Source organism: Lissotriton helveticus, chromosome 2_2 (genome assembly GCF_964261635.1).
Source record: "Lissotriton helveticus chromosome 2_2, aLisHel1.1, whole genome shotgun sequence".
NCBI classification, from domain to species: Eukaryota; Metazoa; Chordata; class Amphibia; order Caudata; family Salamandridae; genus Lissotriton; species Lissotriton helveticus.
The window spans coordinates 173031797-173044971 of record NC_136060.1 but is presented as its reverse complement, the minus strand read 5'-3'; the positions used below and the strand labels follow the sequence as shown (position 1 = coordinate 173044971).

Genomic DNA, 13175 nt, shown 5'->3' with positions numbered 1-13175 from the left:
GCAGACTGGAAAAAAAGACCTCGACTGGTGCATGTTCAGAGAAAAATCAGTCTATATCGCCTGCGGCTGACCCCGAAAATGGTCCAAAATTTGAGACATTTGGAACGCTTATAGGGGGATATCTGTAGCCCGCCCCGCGGAATTGATTGTTATGCTTCCTCCACCCTATGACTACCATTATATAGATGTATTTGTTGATGATCTCTGCTTGTTCTCTCTGTTAGCATACATGCCTAATCCTTCATACTGTTTGTAAATGTCAATGATTGTTAATAAAAAGATTTATTAAAAAAAACCTGGTCTCACAAAGCATACAGTGCCGTGGTAGCTCCTGGAACTGTTGTCAAACTACTTTGTATGTGGATGGGGTCCTTGTGAAAGGGCTGAATGCCATTCGCAGTGAAGTTGCCCAATGGCTGAAGTGGGTTGACCCACTGCCCCTTGCTGTATGCTGTAGTGGGTGGTACAAAGATATCAATGATGGCTGCCATATACAAAAATATGATGGGCAGGGGTAGGGGGCACGGGGGAAGAGGGAGCATGGCGGGGATTGTTTAAAATAATATTAAAAAATAAAAAGTTAAGCTTACCTGCTGCTGGCCGTCTCAGTCTTGTGCCTCGGTGCTGGGAGTTCCTTGTCCCAGCAGACACACTAACTACGCCACACACTCCCTGTCCAATCACCACACTGCAGAGCAGAGCGGGGATTGGCCTGAGCAGGCTAGAAAGACATCCTGCTCAGACCAGGGAGTCTTGAGGTTTTTCCGGCCTGGCTGCCAATGCAGCCGGTCTGGAAAAACCTAAGTGCATATGTGAGTTTTGGTCGGCTTGAGACGGCTGGCCAAACACACATGAGCACTTAGGAAGTGCACCTAGCACTCCTCCTCCCCCTTCCATGCTTCGGCCCGCCCCTCCCTGTACACGCTGGCAGAGCCAGAGGCTTAAAAATAAAATGATATTGAAATACCGTTACATTTTTGCTGCTGGCTCTGAGCTAGTGGGGCGACGCTCCTCTGCCATTGCGAATGGGCCTCCCCTGAAAGATATGAGAGACAAAATAACAGATCAATGGATGAAGAGGATTGGCTGAAACTGTCTACAAGTAAGTATATTATAAGTATAAGTTTTATTTAAATTAAAAGGTCTTGGCTAATGCCAAAGCTAATAACAGCAGACTAGACGCATGCTGCCGAGCAGGAACTATAGAAAAGATATGTGGTTAATTATTTCTGAAATACACATTTTAAGATTTTTGAGAGGGTGGTGTGAGAAAGCAAGATATCAAAATTGGAGGAGTCACCCAGTAAAGGGTTTAAAAAGAATAAGGTTCAATCCAGAAACCTGGGCGGAGAGGAAGGTGGTAGAACGAAGAAGGGCAGGAGCTGGGGGGAGAGGCAGTAGGTCAAGACTGAGTGGATAACTCAAAGAAAGAAAATAAGATGCAGATAGGATTGAAATAAAACATAGGAGATAACAGGAAGGATATACAATCAGGCACAGAGATGTCATTTTTGAAAGAGAGAACATGGAAGCAAAGAGACTAGGAAATGGAGGGAAGCAGGAAAAGATAGAACACTATTGATGGTTAAGGAGGACATGTTTGTGAGGTAGTTGGGGAAAAGGCAAGAAATAAATATTCTCTACCTGTGCAGAGAGCCGAGAGAGGATACAGGTAGATGTTGTTACCAAACCTGCTTAGTTTGACAAGAGTGTGAATAAAGAGTCTAGATGGTAGGAATGAGAAAGAGATGTGTTGGCTTCGGAGAGGGAGAAAAAAGATCAAGATTATAGAGCGAGCTGGCAGAAAATGTTCACGAAGTAGAAAGATTGGAGGTGACAGACCCTTTTTGGGGGTCGGGGCTACTGGGCCACAGTAATGGTGGTTGAGGACTTTTGCCACTGTTGTTCTGGGGTCTGTTCTACTATGGCTCTGCAAACTAGTCCAAGTGCACCCCTTCGACCGTGGCTCTCTGGGAGTGACGGCATACATCAAAGGCTTCTGGAAATAATGAGGGGGGGAGTAAGAGCTCAGAACTCAATACACAACCATCAGACACAAATCCATATGGTGCATCCCAGTGCCTACCTTTTAGTTAAAGGAAAGTACTTCAATCTCACAGCAAAACAAAATACTACACAATTCAATAGAGATTTCAGGTACAGGGTTGTGATACCATCCACGATCCTCAATGAGGTGTTACACCCTTCTGGTACCCTCTGCCTGCCATTGGAGTTCACTATTATCTACAGTGCCTGCTGTGGAATGGGTCTAAGCATTCATTTGGAAGAGGAACTCTGGATCACCCCACTGGCAACATGCCTATGTAATTTCAGTGGCTTTGGGCAGCTTGAGTTCATAAGGTAAAAGTCTAGTTCATAGATCAGATTTCTCTGAATGATTGCTCTGATAACAGGTGAGCCCTGCTTTTACCTGTTTGGTGGAGATGCAGCTCTGGTAAAGGCAGCGGGCATGTTCTGCTGGCCCCCTTCTGCAGCTGGAGCTTTATTGATGTAGGGGCTGCAGCAGGGGCTTCTCCCCAAACATGAAACACTTGGCAGAATCATCTCAGCATGGCTGCACAGGAATTTGTCTTCGGTATTGTGACCTCCTCAAACAGGCACTCAGTCATGGCAATTGCAATCTCTGGGACAGATCTTCAACAGGTGTGTCTTCGGAGTGCTTCCTCTTTTGCGGCGATGAGGATCTTCAACTCTGATGTGAGGCAGCGGCAGCATCAATTTCACAGTCCCACAGGAAGATGTCCGACAACCAGGACATTAATAATTTGCTCTTAAAAAAACACTATGTTGTAAATAGCAGAGATTTCTTCGGAGTACGAGGTGTTGAAACACTGACGTGTGAAATGCTAGGAAAGTGCATAACCTTTGTAAACCCTGTCCATGAGAAATAAATGTTCACCTATGCCTGTTATTTTCCCATGCCTGTTATTTTTGGAAAATATAAACAGCCACCATGCGCCGTGCCGTATGCGTACGTGTCATGATGCATTCATGTGCGTTCATTACGACTGATGCGCACATGAGTGAGGTGATGTATGTGTTTGAACAGGTGACCATCTTGTAAATGTTTTTAGGTCTCGCCTGCCGATGCGTTTGCGCATTCGAGCTGGCGAGAGATATAGGGGCTTATCCAGAGTTTAACCAAACTGGCGATTTGATGCAGTGCACGTGAACACAAGTACGCGCATTCTCGCCCAATTCTTTTTTTTTTAAGGTGTTTCATTGGCTCGTCACTTTAAGTCCACCCACCCTCTCCCTCTCTATCTCGCGCCTCAAGCGGATCACACCCCCTTACTCTCCAGCACGCTATCACGCATCCCAAAGCCACCACACTCAGTCCACAGCCTCTCTCCCATTGGCTCTTCACTTCACAATCACGCATCCCACAGCCACCACACTCAGTCCACAGCCTCTTTCCCATTGGCTCTTCACTCCACAGCCTCTCTCCCATTGGCTCTTCACTTAGTCTACGCTCTTTTCAGCTGACTCGCGCGCCTCGAGCTGATCACGCCATCATGCATCCTACAACCACCACACTCATTCCACAGCCCCTCTCCCATTGGCTCTCCACTTAGGGCACGCTCTTTTCAGCTGACTCGCGCATACAGCCACCACACTCATTCCACAGCCTCTCTTCCATTGGCTCTCCACTTAGGGCACGCTCTTTTCAGCTGACTCGTGCGTACAGCCACCACACTCATTCCACAGCCTCTCTCCCATTGGCTCTCCACTTAGGGCACGCTCTTTTCAGCTGACTCGCGCGCCTCGCGCTGATCATCCCCCTCTTGCTCTCCAGCACGCTATCATGCATCCCACAGCCACCCACCCCCTTCTCTCTAGCAGCCTCTCTCCCATTGGCTCTTTCTGCACGCTGCATTCAGCTGACCAGCAGACTCTCCCTGCGTGCGCCTCTCGCTCATACCACCCCCTCCCTCACACAGACTCTCCTTTCATAAGCGGTTTACTTTGTGCACGCTGACAACAAGAAGCTCGCAGCCATTCTCCAATTTTGCTTTAACACACACATTTTCATCCATCCATCCTGCGACATCCATCCATCCCACTCCATCCATTCATTCATCTAACCATCCATCCATCCATTCATCCCCCTACTCCACACATCCATCCACGCACTCCAACCATCCATCCAGCAACCCACTTAATCCATCCTTCACCCCACTCCACCCATACACCCATCCCCTCACTACATCCACCCCCCTCTCCATACATAAATACATCCATCCAGCCATTAATCCTCCCACTGTATCCGTCCATCCCCCCACTCCATCCATCCATCTATACCCTGTCTCTCTATTGCCCTACCTCTATTTATCCTTCACACTCACTCACTCTATCTATCTATCACCCTCACTATCCGTTGCATCACCACAGCATAACTTATAGCCCCACAACAATACTATACGCTACATCCATCCAATATGATGAAACACACAGACTCTCTCTTATTTAGCTGACTACTTATTTAAACACTCCCTCCCCAGCGTTCGCCTGCTCAATGCTATTACTTACCATGCAGACTCAAGACTTGCACGTAAATTCCCCCCCAAAAATTGACGTTATTAAAATAGCGGTTTCTTTATATATTTTACGTTTTGCAAACTAACTTGCACGTTAAATGTTATAACTTGAATTGAAATCATAAAACTAGGTTTGATTTCAAAGTACACAAAACACACAGCCTCTCTACCATCCAGCTGGCTAATTCCTTCATCCCCTCACTCCTTCTCTATCGCGCGTCCCGCTCTGCAATTTCATTAACATAAACACTTAGGCCACAGACTTTGGGAAACAAAACTACAAGAGAATAGTGGAGAGCTTTAAGCACCGTCGTAAAGATTCTAATCTGTTGTCGGGCAGCATCTGTGAAATGCTAATTTGAACAGCAGGATGTGAAGCTCTTGTGATCTCTACAAACCCCCCCCCCCACGCCCCCCCCCACACCCCCCCCCGGAAACACAAATCCCACTGTCACAAGATAACATGCACTGCAAATGTTATTAAATTTTTGGAGCAAATACAAAAATATTGCTTGGAAAACTTGACACTCTGCACCCAGATCTTCACATTAAATGTATTTACTTAGCACATCAAATCTCACATTCCGCTGGCTAATGAGACCACCCCCTCTCTCTGTAGCGCGCGCATAGCTCTCCATATGTTTTTATTTTTAAACACTCAGACCCCAGATCTGCAAAAAATATGCTTAAATACATCCACACTACTGCATCTTATGTTTATGACATATTAAAAAGTATACTTTACAGACACAAAAAAATATATATCGTCCAGTAAACTCTCTACTCACACACCAACCCCTCACTGTCCAGCGCGCAGATGTTTAATGTGGATATTTTATATTCAGCCTTCAGACATTAAATTTACATTTTTAAACAATGTTTGCGTGCTTAGAAAAACGATTCCTTTACATTGTTCCACCAGGCCCACACAACAACACCCGTCACTGCATGCTTCCAACACGTACAGAAACAGCACCAATAACCATTGCATACAATTACTTATGTTATAATTATGATTATTAAAAATGACGCATCTCATTTACATTAGGCATACACACATCAGTCAACAGTGCATAATTTTGCCACAGGAAGACACAGCCATAGACATTTGTGCACACATTTACAACAGCCACACATAATACATGCTGTTCCTGCACATTTACACACCAGGCACACACAACACCAGCTGTTCCTACATGCTTCCAGAAGGCACACACCAACAGCCCTTACTGCATAACTCCAACACATACACACACAGCAGCAACACCCATGGCATGCTTTTACACGAGGCACACACACAACAAGGACCTCATTGCACGCATCCACATCTGCGTTCAATTTTCAGAAAGGAATAGACTACTTTATTTTCTAAAAAAAATACTTGGGGGGAAAACAATACATTTTTACACTTAGCGAATACATTTATTTATTTTTTATTTATTTTGAAAGTTTTATATAGCCCGAACAAGATCTTTGCAGATAACAGAGCGCTTTACACAGGCTGGTGGAAAGGTAGGGGAACAAGGGGGCATAGTAGGTAGGTAGATCATCAAGTTCATGTACATAGCAAAAATATTACGTATAGTACAGGTATGAGGTAGCAAGGCTAATATACTGATATATATAGACTAATATATGTCAAAACACATGTGCAAAGGAATATATAGGCTATATCATAATAAAATACTGGAATACTGTTCGCAATGTAAGTCAAACGCATTGTTCAAGTGTATTTAGCCATAAGGATACTTTTCACTTCTTTCTTACAAAGAAGGGAGGAGGAGATGAGCCTCGTTTCATGAGGAAGTGCGTTCCAGATCCTGGGCGCCATTCCAGAGAAGGAGCGTTTGTAAGTTTTTTCCTTCCGGAATCTTCGCGGTTTCAGCAGAAGATTGTTTGTGCTCCTGGTAGTTCTGGCCCCGCCGGAAATTGTCAACTTATGAGTGAGGTAGCTGGGTGATTTCAGGTGAATAGCCTTGTGCGTCATGCAGGCAATTTTCAGCTGTATTCTGGCTTCAAGATGCAGCCAGTTCAAGGATTTGAAATCAGGGGAGATATGCGAGTGTTTTTTTGATCCAGTGATGAGTCTCGCTGCCGCATTTAGTGACGCTCTGAGGGGTGCAGTTGTCGTTAGGGGGAGGCCGCAGAGGGCCACGCTGCCGTAGTCTATGCGAGGGATGACTAGAGCTTGTACTGCTGTTTGGAAGTCTTTTGCTGGAAGGAAGGGTTTCAGTTTCCTCAAGGTATTTATTTGGAAGTTCGCCCCCTTAGTAGCCTTGCTGATATGCTGCTGCATGTTGAGGTTGGTGTCAAGTGTTATGCCTAAGGATTTTGCTGAGTCCACGATGGTCGGTTGGACATTGAGTACTGTTAGGTGCTTAAGCCATGTTTCTGCGGAGGATATTTTCGAGGGAGGTGAGATTAGGAGGAACTCAGTCTTCATAGCATTGAGTTTGAGGTGGTTATCGGCCAGCCAGGATTGGGTGCTTCTGATCGTTGAATTCAGACTCAGGATGTCTTTGGGGGAATGTAACTTGAGATATATTTGAGTGTCATCGGCGTACATGTGAAAGTGTACATTGGATGCTTGTAGCAGGGTGGTGAGAGGCTCCATAACTAGGTTGAACAAAGTACTGGGGAAGACATCAGGTTTTTGCTCTTGAATTTTTGAGACCTGTTGTGTAGGAAGGAAGTGAACCAACGAAGCACAGTCCCAGAGAAGCCCATTCTTGTCTTTAGGAGATCGAGTAAGTTCTCATGTTTCACTGTGTCGAATGCTGAAGAGAGATCAAGAAGGATGAGGAGGCAGGTATTATTTTGATCTAAGATTTGGATGGCGTCGTCAATTATGTGAGTCATAGCGGTTTCAGTGCTGTGCCCTGCTCGGAAGCCTGATTGGTGTGGGTTTAGGAGATCAAACTGTTCTATGTGCTTTGTCAATTGTAGTTGGACGCATTTTTCTAAAAGTTTGGCGAGAGTGGGAATGTTGGTAATCGGACGGTAGTTGTTTAGATCAGTGGGGTCGGCTGTTGGTTTCTTCAGTAAAGGTGTAACTTGTCCAACTTTGAGGGAGTCCGGGATGGTTCCTTGTTGTAGTGAGCTATTAATAATTTTAGTCCAGAGTGGGAGTAGCAAAGGGATGAAGTCTTTTACGGCGTTAGCAGGAAGAGGGTCAGTGAGGTGATTGGATGGTTTTAGGGTGCTGAGTATTCTGTCAATTTCTTCTTCAGAGTAGGTGTCAAAGGATGACCAAGTCGCATTGTTTTTTACTTTATTGGGAGTTATGCAGTTGGGTATTGAGTAAAGGCTTGTGTCATTGAGGAGGTCGCTCCTTATATTGTCAGTTTTTTTGTTAAAGAAAGCTGAGAAATCTTCACAGGAAGGAGTAGTGCTCATAATGTTGACAGCTGGGGGTTGTTCCTTAGATTGAGATCGGATTAGCTCGAACAGTTTACTTGGACGGTTTTTTGCTTGGTCTAGCTGGAGTCTGAAGAACTCTGATTTTGAGCGTTTTATTTTCCAGAAATATGCATTTCTCTTTTTCCTCAGAGTTTTAAGATGCAGTGCCGAGGGAACTGATCTCCAGGTGCGCTCTGCCATTCGCATAGCCCGTCTCTCTTCATTGAGACTCCCGTTGTACCAGGGGTTGGATGTCTTAGTGGATACTCTTTTCAGTTGCATTGGCGCGGCCTCATTGATTATTGAGGCCATGGAGTTGAGATAGTGGTCAGTTAGGTCCTGGACGTTAGTAACGTCGGTAGGGGGGAGTAGGAGGCATAACACTGCCATTAAGCCAATGCTTCCACCGTTATACATCTACAGCAAACAATATGCCCTGAAAAAACCTCAATAGTGCATCTTCAACACATGCTTTTTGTTTTAAATTTCAATTACGCTTACGTTATAAAAAAAAAATATCGTTTTCAGCAAAATAAAAAATAAAAATCCTATAGCACGAGGTCTACTCACACCCACCCCTCCCTCTCCAAAGCGCACACGTTTTTGTTGGAAATTTGAGATTCAACTTACAGAATTTAAATCAACATTACATTACATTCTGTACATGCCTAAAATAACGACAAAATCCCTTACACCCCTCACTCCTTCTCTACTGCGCCCCTGCTCTACAATTTCATTAACATAAACACTCAGGACGCAGACTTTAAGACTTTGTGAAACTAAAACAGGATACTGGAGAGCTTTAATCACCGTCATGATGCGAAGCTCTTGTGTTCTCTACAAAAAAAAACCCACCCCCCAAAAAAAATGCCCGGCAACACAAATCCCACTGTCACAAAATAACATGCACTGCAAATGTTAGTACATTTTTAGAGCAAATACAAAAACATTGCTTGGAAAACTTGACACTCTGCACCCAGATCTTCACTTTAAATGTTATTACTTAGCTTTCGTTAGGATGAATACGTTTTATTTTATAAAAGCACAAAGCTCCACCGATGCACCCACCACACAGCTCCACCTACACAGCTCCACCGATGCACCCACCATACAGCTCCACTGATGCACCCACCACACAGCTCCACCGAGGCACCCACCACACAGCTCCACCGATGCACCCACCACACAGCTCCACCGATGCACCCACCACACAGCTCCACCGATGCAGCCACCACACAGCTCCACCGACACAGCTCCACCGATGCACCCACCACCCAACTCCACCGATGCACCCACCACACAGCTCCACCGACACAGCTCCACCGATGCAACCACCACACAGCTCCACCGATGCACCCACCTAACTGCTCCACCGAGGCACCCGCCATACAGCTCCACCAAGGCACCCACCACACAGCTCCACCGAGGTACCCACCACACAGCTCCACAGATGTACCCACCACACAGCTCCACAGATGCACCCACCACACAGCTCCACAGATGCACCCACCACACAGCTCCACAGATGCACCCACCACACAGCTCCACTGAAGCACCCACCACACAGCTCCACCGATGCACCCACCACACAGCCCCGCCGATGCACCCACCACACAGCTCCACGAGGCACCCACCACACAGCTCCACCGATGCACCCACCACACACCGATGCTCCAACTAAGCTCCACCAATGCACCCACCACACAGCTCCACCAATTCAACTATCACAGTAACAAACAGCACAACATCGTCCAACAGCACCACTACAAAAGTATGTGCAACAAAACAATGGTAAGTTGAGCTGTTGTGCTGCTGAGTGATGCTGCTCTGCTGCTAAATGATGCTGTAGTGATGTTCAGTGATGGTGTTGTGGTGCAAAGTGTTCCTGTTGTGGTGCTAAATGATGCTGTCGTGATGCTAGGTGATCCTATGGTATTAGTGAGTGATGCGACTGTGTTGAGGAAAGTTGCTCTGGTGGCGCTGAGTGATGCTATATATGTTGCTGAGTAATGCTAGTGTTATGCTGAGTGATGCTAGTGTTGCAATGGTGCTGTGGTGGGGCTAAGTACACCACCACAGTACCAGGGTACAACAGCACAGCATCACTCAGCATCACCATAGCACCACTCAGCACCACAACAGCAGCACTCAGCACCAACACAGCACCACTCATCAGCACAACATTATCACTAAACAACACCACATTATCGCTAAGCAACGACACACCATCACTCTGAACCATTCCAGTATCACTCAACACCACAATATCACTCTGCAACACAACAAACAACACTCTGCACCAATACACCACTCAGAACCACCACAGCACTACCACACCAACAATTATCGACACACCAGCATCACTCAACACAACACCAGCATCAACAAGCACCACCACACACCACAACAACATTACTCTACACCAACACATTATCACTCAGCACTAACACATTAACACTATCCACCAACACAATATAAAATTCAACTATCACAGTAACAAACAGCACAACATCGTCAAACAGCACCACTACAAAAGTATGTGCAACAAAACAATGCTAAGTTGTGCTGTTGTGCTGCTGAGTCATGCTGCTCTGCTGCTAAATGATGCTGTAGTGATGTTCAGTGATGGTGTTGGGGTGCAAAGTGTTCCTGTTGTGGTGCTGAATGATGCTGTGGTGATGCTAGGTGATCCTATGGTGTTAGTGAGTAATGCCACTGTGTTGAGGAAAGTTGCTCTGGTGGCGGTGAGTGATACTATATATGTTGCTGAGTAATGCTAGTGTTGTGCTCAGTGATGCTAGTGTTGCAATGGTGCTGTGGTGGGGCTAAGTACACCACCACAGTACCAGGGTACAACAGCACAGCATCACTCAGCATCACCATAGCACCACAACAGCAGCACTCAGCACCAACACAGCACCACTCATCAGCACAACATTATCACTAAACAACACCACATTATCGCTAAGCACCGACACACCATCACTCTGAACCATTACAGTATCACTCAACACCACAACATCACTCTGCAACACCACAAACAACAGTCTGCACCAATACAACACCACTCAGTACCACCACAGCACTACCACACCAACAATTATCGACACACCAGCATCACTCAACACAACACCAGCATCAACAAGCACCACCACACACCACAACAACATTACTCTACACCAACATATTATCACTCAGCACAAACACATTAACACTATGCACCGTACCCATACTTTGATGGTGTTGTGGTGCAAAGTGCTCCTGCTGTGGTGCTGAGTGATGCTAGGTGATCCTATGGTGTTAGTGAGTGATGCTAGTGTGTTGGTGACAGTTGCTCTGGTGGTGGTGAGTGATGCTAGATATGTTGCTGACTAATGCTAGTGTTGTGATGAGTGATGCTGGTGTTGTACTGATGCTGTTGTGGGGCAAAGTACACAACCACAGTAACAGGGTACAATTAGCAGATCCACAATTTCGTAACAAACATACCTATAATCTAAGAACATAGGCAAAAGACAATACAGTCTCGATACACACACGTATAGAAAACATCAGAATCAATAATCCATAAAGAATTTTAGTACAATAATTGAAATATTTACATTTTACTGTCCAAATAATCATCTACAACTACGTAAGAACTAAACACCTTTCGCATGCCAACATTCGCCAAGATCGGGATAATTACACGTAAACGCACATCGAACGCAAAGCTACGTCACTAAACGGAATGATCACATTGCCTAAATATTACGTAACGAAGTAAACTAAACAAAAGTTACTAAACATACATTTATATACATTGGTACTTTTATATATAGCACATCCCCTCTTTACAAAAGTACTCAACTAAATAATAAATACATACCCGAAAAAAAAACATGTCGCTACTTCATAACGTAACGAACCATTAACAAACGGAAAAAAAATTTACATTACATATAAAGACTATCAATAACACATTCAAGAAATGTAGTAAATACATTTAAAACTTACAATTACCTGTCAAACGACGCAGCAACAAGACCTATGAAGAACAACACGCCTTTCCCACGCAAAGAATCACGAAGAACTGGGAAATTACCTAATGACGCACGTCAAACGTAACGCTACGTCACTAAACGTAGCGCTGCGATTGGCTAGAAATTACGTCACGCCCTAAACAGATTGGAAGTTAAGAAAAAAAACTAGAACGCTAACCACAAAAAACGTCACAAGCGTTAAAGGAAAACATAGCGTACACAATGTTTATAACACAAATAATACATACGCGGAATAAAACAATAACATCATACACTTCAATCAAATTTTTTTTACAAAAAACATACACACACATATGTGGAGAGGCAACGTGTACAATGCAGATTTAAGCTTCAAATACTGTACATAAATTAACTAAAGCTGACAAAATTGAAAAATTTCAAAGACAGATGGCGTCGTGTTCAGAATGCTTTTATTTGGTTTTTCTTCCAATACACACTCCAACCTGTACATTGTAGGGAAACACAATATTACCATTTTTAACACTACGCCATCTGTCTTAGAAAATAATCACTCCTGCCATCTATTGTTAATTTATCACAACAACAAAAAATTATGCAACGCCACATTATAACTACACACCAACACATTAAAAATCTAAACTCACACAGCAACACTCTGCAACACTACACCATCTCTCAGCAAGAAAAACAATATTTGCAGAAACAATTACACTTCATACAGTAGAGAAGAATACAAATTAAATTTTAACTAAAATAAACCAGATCGCAATTATGTAATAACACCCACATTACCAAGAAAAACAAAAGAAGGGCCAAATTACAAGCACTAGAAAAGTAGGATTACGCCCAAAAAAATAACTAATAAACAAAACAATGTATACATGTAATGATGGACTAAATAACACGCCAAAAATAAAAGCCACACATTAATAACTTACTAACGAATAAACAACTCATAAAATTCTAATTAAAAGGCCAAACCTGTACATACGCAGAAGAAAATAATCAAGTTACACAAAAAAAAACACTTGGAAAAACGAACAGAAGTAAAACACTCATGTTATTAAAATTCAAGACCAATACTGTACATACGATACCTGAAATAATAACCCAACACCTACTAAATACATACCGATTCAATATAAGAATGCCAATACTTTAATATATTAATTATTAATACATAACAGCTCATAAACAAAGGAAAATACTATTT

General features: G+C 44.0%; 1 protein-coding gene across 3 annotated transcripts in view; it reads right to left on the bottom strand.

Annotated features, from left to right (window-relative positions):
* PHOX2B (paired like homeobox 2B) overlaps nt 1–13175 on the bottom strand; it is a 488291-nt gene that overhangs the window by 452252 nt on the left and 22864 nt on the right. For all 3 annotated transcript variants that reach the window (XR_013608335.1, XR_013608334.1, XR_013608336.1), the window contains exon 2: nt 974–1036. The gene's annotated coding sequence lies outside the window, so the exon portion shown is untranslated. The remainder of the gene's footprint in view (nt 1–973; nt 1037–13175) is intronic.